Raw genomic sequence first — 8,463 nt, 5'->3', positions numbered from 1 at the left:
TGCTTTACCGATTCCTCATGTAGACGTTATATTTGCCAATGATTTAGCGGCTGAAACTGAATGTGATGTATTGCCTATTTTGACTTTGGTAGATCTGGCAGGTGACCAGATGAGTACAGATAATTTGGTGAATCCTGTGTCTGTGGTGACGCGATCTCAGTCTAAAGAGGTTGACCTCGAGGAGATTGAACTCGATGCTGAGTTAATTAATAGACAGACGACTGACATTGTGACTGGTGTTAAAATAAATAATGTCGATAATAATGTATCTTTCCAGGGCATCAGTTGGGATGCAAAGGCTTTTAAGGAAGCCCAAGGAAGTGAATTTAATAACTTAGAACTCAATGATGGTAGCGATCTTTCTAAACCTGTATTTATGAAACAAGATGGTTTATTCTACCGTGTGAGTAGGTCAGTTAATGTACCTGCTGACGAGGTAGAGGTAATTCGGCAGCTAGTTGTGCCGGAAAGGTATAGACGTAAATTATTGTTTCTCAGTCATGAACATAACCTCACGGGTCATTTCGGGTTAGGAGGACTTTTCAGAAATTGGCACGGCATTTCTTCTGGCCCCAGATGCGCCGTGAGGTTAAGAGACATGTGTTATCTTGTAAGGTGTGCCAGGTTGTGGGGAAACCCAATCAAAAGATCCCTAAAGCCCCTCTTATTCCCATTCCTTCAGTTGGTGAACCTTTTAAGGAGGTAGTTATAGATGTAGTGGGCCCTCTTCCGCGGACGCGCGGAGGTAATGAATATCTCTTAACCATGGTTGATAGGGTAACGCGTTTTCCTGAGGCTATACCTCTGAGGAGTATTCGGGGTGAGAAGGTGGTGGAAGCCTTAGTCGGGTTTTTCACTCGATTTGGCATTCCTAAAGTTTTACAGTCAGACTGTGGCACCAATTTTACAAGTAAGTTTTTCAAAAAGAAAATGGTGGAACTAGGTGTTAGTCATGTTACCTCTTCTCCTTATCACCCAGAGAGTCAGGGTCAGGTGGAAAGGTTTCACCAGACTCTGAAGTCGGTTTTAAAGAAATTTTGTATTGAAACAGGTAATGAATGGGATAAGGAGGTTCCTTATGCCCTATTTGCTATACGGTCTGTACCTAATGAGTCTTTGGGGTTCTCTCCTTTCGAACTGGTATTTGCCCATTGTGTACATGGCCCTCTTGATGTGGTAAGAGAGCATTGGGAAGGAGAGACACCCGAAGTTAATGTATTAAATTATGTATCTAGTTTACAGGAAAGCTGAGAGAGCTTGGGATTTTGCTCAAGAATTTGCGTAAAAGTCAGGCAATAATGAAGTCTAATTATGACATTGGGACCAAGATTCGTATTTTTAAACCTGGGGATTGTGTATTAGTTTTATTGCCTATACCAGGTAACCCCCTGAAAGCTCAGTTTTCAGGCCCATGGAGGGTCCTGAAAAAGTTAAGTGATGTAAATTATTTGATTGAAACCCCTGGTAGGAGACGAAAGTCTCGAATTTGTCATGTAAATATGCTGAAGCCCTTTGTTAGTAGAGATGTAGATCAGGTAGAATCAGTAGTAGTGGATCCAATTACAGTAGTGTCTGTAGAGGTAGATGAGAATCTTTTAGTTAACAAGAAAATGTCTGTTAATCCCGATGTTTTGTCAAGCAATTCCGATATTTTAAATAACCTTTCCACTAAATTTCAGCATTTGAATTCTGAGAAATCGGAAGCTTTGATTGGTATCATCCACAGGTACAAAGACTTGTTTCAGGATGCGCCAGGTAGGACGAATGTTTTGGATCATGATGTGGACGTTGGGGATGCTAAGCCCGTTAAACAGTGCCCGTATAGGCTTAACCCCATCAAGAGGAAAATCGTTCAGGAGGAGGTCCGCTATATGTTGGACCATGATTTAATTAAACCAAGTTGTAGCCCTTGGAGTTCTCCGGTCGTGTTGGTTAAGAAGGAGGGAGGCCAACACCGCCTTTGCTTTGATTATAGAAAGGTCAACGAGTTGACCAAGACAGATTCTTTTCCCTTGCCGAGGGTGGAGGACTGTATAGATCGAATTGGATCTGCCAAGTTTATTACAAAGCTAGATTTGCTTAAAGGATATTGGCAGGTTGGTCTTTCCCCTCGTGCTAGGAAAATTTCCGCTTTCGTTACAGGCGAAGGTTTATATGAGTGTAAGGTTATGCCCTTTGGCATGAAGAATGCGGCTGCCACCTTCCAAAGGCTGATGAATCATATCACTCAGAGTTTGGAAGGTTTGCGTCGTGTATATTGATGATTTAGTGATATATAGTGATGATTGGGAGACCCATTTGGAAAGACTTGAAGCTTTGTTTAAGGCGTTGAGAAAAGCTGGATTGGTGGTTAATTTGAGGAAGAAAGATTTCGCCCAGGCTACGGTTTTGTATCTTGGGCATGAGGTAGGTCTGGGTAGAGTTGCTCCTAAGAAAGCTAATGTAGAGGCTGTGGCTGGCTTTCCTGCTCCTCAGAACAGGAGAGGGTCAGGAGGTTCTTGGGTATGGTCGGGTATTACCGACGGTTTATAAAGAACTTCTCTGAAATTGCAACTTCTTTGACAAATTTATTAAAGAAAGGAGTAAAGTTTGTATGGTCCAAGGAGTGCCAGGAGGCCTTTGAAAAGTTAAAGGCAGTCTTAACTAATTATCCGTTGCTACAATCTCCAAATTTTGATCTCCCTTTAGCCTAGCGACGGATGCGAGCGACGTTGGGCTTGGAGCGGTTCTTCTCAGGAAGATGATGCAGGGATGGTTCACCCCGTCGCTTACTTTTCGAGGAAGTTATCGTCGGCAGAGACAAGATACTCGACTATTGAAAAAGAAGCCTTGTGTTTAATAAAAGCCCTATCTCATTTTTCAGTCTATTTGAGTTCATCACTTCATCCTATTTTGGTCTACACAGATCATAATCCTCTAGTATTCATCCAACGGTTTAAGGACAAAAATATGAGGTTGCTTAGGTGGAGTCTGTTTTTGCAGGAATTTGATCTTCAAATTAGGCATATAGCTGGGAGGGACAATGTTATTCCTGACGTATTATCTAGGTCCTTTTAGGAGTAGGGAGTGGGTCTTGGTTTGGTCTTTAGGTTAGGCATTAATGACTTTTTCTTTTCAGGTGATGGTTTAATTTGTCTGTTTTCTCTGCATTAGTAACTAAAATTAGTTCTAGTATTTAAAGTAATTAGTATTTAAAGTAATTACTTTGAGTTTTGCCCACTCTTTTGGTTTTTGATCTAAAAAAATATATATATAAATATAAATATATTTTTTTTCCCTTTTGATGGGGAGGTATAAGAAATTAACGTAATTTATTCAGTTTTGCAGGCCATTTTTAACGTATGCTTTGCTTGTTTAATCCAGTTTCTTTTGCCTTTCTCTCTGAAAGCTGGATTTTGGGTCTTTTACCTTCCCTCAAGGGTTGTTATTGTTTTATATTGATACTCCACCCATGAAGTTTGTTTCTTGCTTTTCATGTTTGTGATGGTGGTTCGGCCATTCGTCGTCTGTGCCACGTCATATTTGCCCCTCTCCCGGAGCTGTCGAGGGGGCCTTGTGGCATTATCTCAGGAGTTCTGTTCTCGGCTCCGTCATAGAAGGACCAGTGTGCTATAATTTTTGGCAGTCTACGGCAGTTTACCTTTGGGGTAGACGATACATCTTGTTGCACACCTGCATCGTGTTGCGCCACTTGTGAGTGACTTTGTGTGCTCGTGCCCTTAGTTTGAAGCTGGAGTGCTTGGGGCCTGCTGTTGCTGGAGGCTTGGACTCGGTGCCTCACCGTGCTTATCTACCCGTTTTCTTCTTTATTTGGAGGAGAGCTCAGCATTTGCTCTCGTGAACGGCCCATTGTGCGAGCGTAAGATACGCTCTGTATTCTCCTGCCTCTGCCCTTACACTGCGCCCTTGGAGTCGTGAGGAGGCCCTCCAGTGGCGAAGAAGAGTAAGCCCACTTTATTTTATTATTATATATCCGTTATCGTCATTAGTTTCTGCGTGCGTCGGAGCAGCATCCCCTTTATCTTTTGTAAGGACGTCAGTTGTACGCCTACAGTGTGCCAGCGTCGGCTTTCATCTGCAAGGACTACCCTATTTAGCCTTAGTGTTTGTTAGGCGTTGTAAAACCAAGATATTGGATCCTTGTTAATAGTTTGCTAATGTATGTATTTCATACAAGGTATTAATTGAATATTGTATATATATATAGGTTAAGGTTTTCCTTCCCCCCTGGATCTCCTACTATCGTATGCTAGGGAAAGAGTGTTTTCTTACTTCCACTGTTTACTTTCTCTTATTTCTTAGCATGCTAGTTAGGTAGGCGATTGAGGAAGTGATTGATTTGTTGTTGTGTGTGCTTGTTGTGTTCTTTCTCCCCATCATTCAGTTTTCAGAGGGGTTCTTTTGCTATGTGTTGTTTTGTAATAAATTATTGTTAATTTAGTTTGTGGCTTTGTGTATCCTCTCTGAGATTGTGCTCTTTGAGTGTTGGTTTGTCAGGGATCATACCCGTTTTGTGGTACTGATCTGAAATACAGGTCAAAAAGAACCTTAAAAACTTCAGACCATCTTGAAGTTCCTAACAATATATATATAAATATATATGTATATACAGTACATGTATAAATACATATATACGTATATTATATATATATATATATATATATATATATATATATATATATATAACAAAATTCCTTCAAAAATGGAAAAAAATACTAATCAATCCTTTCCCCATGTGTTTAGAGAACGTCCCGTTTGCACTGTGACCCTCAAATGCAATTTGAGGAAAGGAAATGGAGGTTGAATCTCTCTCTCTCTCTCTCTCTCTCTCTCTCTCTCTCTCTCTCTCTCTCTCTCTCTCTCTCCTTTGCCTTAAGATCATGCAAATTTGTTTTACAAGAAGCTACCCCCATAATAATGGATGGCTTTGAGGAGAAGCAATACGCCAGTCACTGCCGCATTTATTCTGTAACTTCAAACGTGTAGAAAAGTTCCATAATGTTAACTGCTTCATTTACTAACACTGAAGGTTCCTCAGCAACTTGTCTAAACCCCTACACAAACACTGCGCTGCTCAGTTACATCTTCCAGGCATTCAACCGCTTCCTTGATAATAAGACCCTTCTATATCATTGCCTTGACCTTTATTCTCTCCACATGACTCTACCACTTCGTAACACACTGATCTATTTTTCTTTTACTTCCAAATTTTAACCAATTTTCGTAACTCTATATTTCTCATCCTTTCTCCCTTTCAGCTCATTATCACTAGGCTACTAAAACTTCAAAACTGCCTTGTAATTCACACTTAATATCCACATTTCACTTCTGTAAAGGAGGCTTGGCTCAGCAAATCCTACATGCAGCCCAACTTTGGCTTGCATACTGTCTTTCTGGATGTCTGTCACTTCCAGCATTAAGCGAGAAACTTTCTTTTGGAATATCATACCGAAAGTTGTTTGAACTGTTTTAATTTCCAGCAAAAAATACTTAATGATAAAACCCCTACATTAGTACGTATAAAAGGGAAGTATATATCTACTTTTAAAATATTACTGGTAATAATCATAATATTCCAATACCTTCTAAGAGGTAATTTGTTTAAAAGAGGATACTAATGAATTGAATTGAAAACAGAATTTCGGCAAAGGGCCAAGACTGGGACCAATGAGGTCATTCAACGCTGAAACGGAAATTGACAGTAACTGTTAGGAGTGGGTGAAAGGTACGACGGAAGAAAGAGAATATGAATGGAGGTACAGTAAAAGGAACAAAAGGGGTTGCAGCTAGAGGCCTTAGGCACGCTGCAAAGAACCTTAAGTAATGCCAACAGTGCACCGCATGAGGTGCACTGTCGGCAATACCCCCCTACGGGGAAAAGGGTACTAATGAACGGGAGAGCATTGCGTTTCTAGAGAATTTTTACAGCATTGCTGTCAAAAATTATTGCGCCTAATTTATTCAAAATATGCGTGACTTTTTTCCGCAAACAAAAAATCGTGAAAATAACGCATCCAGAAATCTTCATAATCAATCTTCCATCAAATGACTCAAATCATAAAAAATTAAAGTACTTATATTTTACTTTTAAATTTGTAATGGCGCTTGTGGTCAGCATCTGTCAGATCATAAAAAAAGGCCGGAATCACTTTTAGGTTATCGCTTATAAACAAAAATTACATGAACAAATGGCCCATCAACAGAAGACACTTGGCATACATTACGTCGACTAATTTGATTTCTCAAGACAAGTCGTTAGCCACTTGTTCTCAACAATAACTAATAGAGTTAATAAACGATATTTAATTACCACGTTAAACTTTGTGGCATCCATCCTAATGAATCATCAGTTGAACACGTTAAGTACATAACTAATGTCGTAAAATCAATCGAGCTTTCAGTCAAAACTCTACGGGACGAAAACCCAGATTTCACGACTGCCCTCTTGGAACCTAGCTGAAAATGTTGCTATTAGTCATGTCATATTAAATGATTGATTTACGGTCATCAAAACTGGCGTCGCAAAAATTTAGGTTATTGACGCCGAAATGAAACTGAAAAAATTTACTCTCAAATTAAAATTTCGCATAAAGAAATATTAAAAAATAATCAATACCTATAATCGTCTATATGTAAATACATATACACTGTATACTGTATAAAGAAACACACATATACAATCCATGTATACAATATAAATTTTGTTGAGGATGCCAGTTTATGTCACATGGAACGGAATCTTTCCTAAGTGTAGAGTCACATTACATTGTTTATGCTGAGAATAACCGGCGTACCGTAACCTTCATAGCTACAGAAATTTTGTTTTTTGAAAATACAGTTGGAAACGTGATCCATACGCGTTACAAAAGTTAATTTTGGTATATGATTATTACTGATATACGCGTTACAAAAATTCAATTTGGTATTACAGATTATTATTATTATTACAGAAGTTCAATTTGGTATTAATTATTATTATTATTATTATTATTATTATTATTATTATTATTATTATTATTATTATTATTCAGAAGAGGTCCCTATTCATATAAAACAAACATACAATTGCCACTGACTGGAAATTCTCGAAAAGGTGTTAATCTGACAGAGATTACAGAACACAACAGGAAATACAGAAAGAAGAGTTCGGTCATGAAAAAAACGACAAATTTATAAACTGATAAATAAATAAGAAAACATATATACATTTTTAAATTACAGGGTGAACTGTTTTGGAGTAGTAATGCCTTGAATCTTCGCTTGAAATTTTGAGAATTTAACTGCACAAAGTCCGCAGAGAAACTGTTCCTTCCATAACTAAGTTATTCCTAGTCCCTTCCTATTTAGAGCTATTTTTGACATTATTATATCTCAGTGTCTCTAAATACTGAATACAGAATTTGGCCAAAGACCAAGCACTGGGACCTATGAGGTCGTAGAGCGCTGAAACGGAAACTGACGGTGAGAAGGTTTGAAAGGTGTAACAGCAGGAAAACCTCAAAGCAGTTGCACTATGATTCAATTGTTGGGAGAGGGTGGAAAGTAAGATAAAAGAAAGAGAATATGAAAGGAGGTACAGTAAAATGCACTGAAAGGGGTTGCAGCTAGGGGCCTAAGGAAGGCACGCTGCAAAGAACCTTCAAAGTAATGCCTACAGTGCACCGCATGACGTGCACTGACGCCACTACCCGGGGGATTAAATGTCTCTAAACGCTTCTGAAACTTCGGATTATCTTCGCCCCCGACGAAGCCCGCCCGTAGCAACTGATCTATAAATGCCATCTTCACCTATCTTCACCTGCGATGCGAAGTTGATCACGAGATCCATCTGCTCTCACGCGGAAGAGGAAGATTTTCAGTATCTGCGCGTAAAAAAACAAACTCGATGTTGACGCTAATGCAGGTGATTATAATGTAAGATGAAATGCGATACTTCAACTGTGGAACATTACGACGAATTTTAAAACTTTTTTTCGGGGAGGGGGCGCGATGCGTCTTCATAAATCTAGCGGCGACAATATCGTGACGCCTTCTCCTGACAGCTGACCGATTAACCCTGAGCATATACTCCTCGTTTTACAGCGATTCCCTCTCTCTCTCTCTCTCTCTCTCTCTCTCTCTCTCTCTCTCTCTCTCTCATATGTATATAACAATTCGCCAGTTCCTTTTCTCAACTTTCTTATCCCTCTTTGTTTCTTTAATTCCAATGCCTTATTCCTTTATCTGCATCTTTTTAAAACTAGTCAGTATATTATAATGTATATGTATATACAAATATATAAGTATGTACGTATATATGTATGTATATATATACAAATATGTATATATATAGATTGTATACACATACATACATATATGTACATAAATATATATACATGTACATATATATGTATACGTAATTTTTATACATATATATATATGTATATACATATACATATGCCACGGGACTATTGTGGTATTGGA

This window comes from Macrobrachium rosenbergii, chromosome 16, assembly GCF_040412425.1.
Source record: "Macrobrachium rosenbergii isolate ZJJX-2024 chromosome 16, ASM4041242v1, whole genome shotgun sequence".
Taxonomy (NCBI): domain Eukaryota; kingdom Metazoa; phylum Arthropoda; class Malacostraca; order Decapoda; family Palaemonidae; genus Macrobrachium; species Macrobrachium rosenbergii.
The sequence above is the reverse complement of the archived record's forward strand: the minus strand, read 5'-3'. Positions refer to the sequence as shown.